The following is a 1,501-nucleotide window of genomic DNA, read 5'->3' as shown; positions in this document are numbered from 1 at the left end:
GGGATCTTAATGGTTCAAGAGTTCTATGCAAACGCATGGATCACTAGGAACCATGATCAAAGTGTAAACCCGAATCCAAAGCATTGGCTTACCACGGTTCGGGGGAAATACTTAGATTTCAGTCCAGAAAATATAAGGCTGGCGTTCAACTTGCCAATGATGGAAGAAAACGCACGCCCCTACAATAGAAGGGTTAACTTTGATCAAAGGTTGGACCAAGTCCTCATGGACATATGTGTGGAAGAAACTCAATGGAAAGTTGACTCAAGAGGCAAGCCGGTTCAATTGAGAAGACTGGACCTTAAGCCTGTAGCTAGAGGATGGTTGGAGTTTATTCAACGCTCAATCATTCCTACTAGCAACCGGTCTGAAGTTACTATAGACCGGGCCATCATGATCCATAGTATCATGATTAGGGAGGAAATGGAAGCTCATGAGATTATACCTCAGGAACTCTATAAGGTGGCTGACAAGTCCTCCACTTTGGCAAGGTTAGCATTTTCTCACCTTATTTGTCACCTTTGCAATTCGGCTAGAATTGACATAAAGGGAGACATCCTCATTGAAGAGGACAAGCCCATCACTAAGAAGAGGATGGAGCAAACAAGAGATCATGGACCTCAATAAGAGCATGAGGAAATTCCTCACCATGAAATCCCTGAGATGCCTCAAGGGATGCACTTCCCTCCACAAAACTATTAGGAGAAAATCAACACTTCCCTAGGAGAATTAAGTTCCAACATGGGACAACTAAGGATGGAGCACCAAGAGCACTCCATCATCCTCCATCAGATTAGAGAAGATCAAAGAGCCATGAGGGAGGAGCAACAAAGACAAGGAAGAGACATAGAGGAGCTCAAGAGCACCATTGGTTCTTCAAGAAGAGGAAGACGCCACCCCCACTAAGATGGACCCGTTCCTTAAACTCCTTGTTCTTATTTCTCTGTTTTTATTTACTATGCTTTATGTTTTATTTATGTTTTTGTCTTTACTATATGATCATTGGTGTCTAAGTGTCTATGTCTTAAAGCTATGAATGTCCTATGAATCCATCACCTCTCTTAAATGAAAAATGTTTTAATTACAAAAGAACAAAAAGTACATGGTTTTGAATTTATCTTGGAAACTGGTTTAACTATTTTGATGTGGTGACAATACTTTTTGTTTTCTGAATGAATGCTTGAACAGTGCATATGTCTTTTGAATTTGTTGTTTATGAATGTTAAATATGTTGGCTCTTGAAAGAATGATGAAAAGGAGACATGTTATCTGATAATCTGAAAAATCATAAAATTGATTCTTGAAGCAAGAAAAAGCAGTGAAGAACAAAGCTTGCGAAAAAAAAAAGAGAAAATAAAAAAATAGCGGAAAAAAATGAAGAAGAAAAAGAAAAAGAAAAAGAAAGCAGAAAAAGCCAAAAGCTCTTTAAACCAAAAGGCAAGAGCAAAAAGCCAATAGCCTTTAAAACTAAAAGGCAAGGGTAATAAAAAGGATCCAAGGC

This window comes from Arachis ipaensis, chromosome B3 (assembly GCF_059453495.1).
Source record: "Arachis ipaensis isolate K30076 ecotype BB chromosome B3, ASM5945349v1, whole genome shotgun sequence".
NCBI lineage: Eukaryota > Viridiplantae > Streptophyta > Magnoliopsida > Fabales > Fabaceae > Arachis > Arachis ipaensis.
This window is presented reverse-complemented; position numbering follows the sequence as displayed.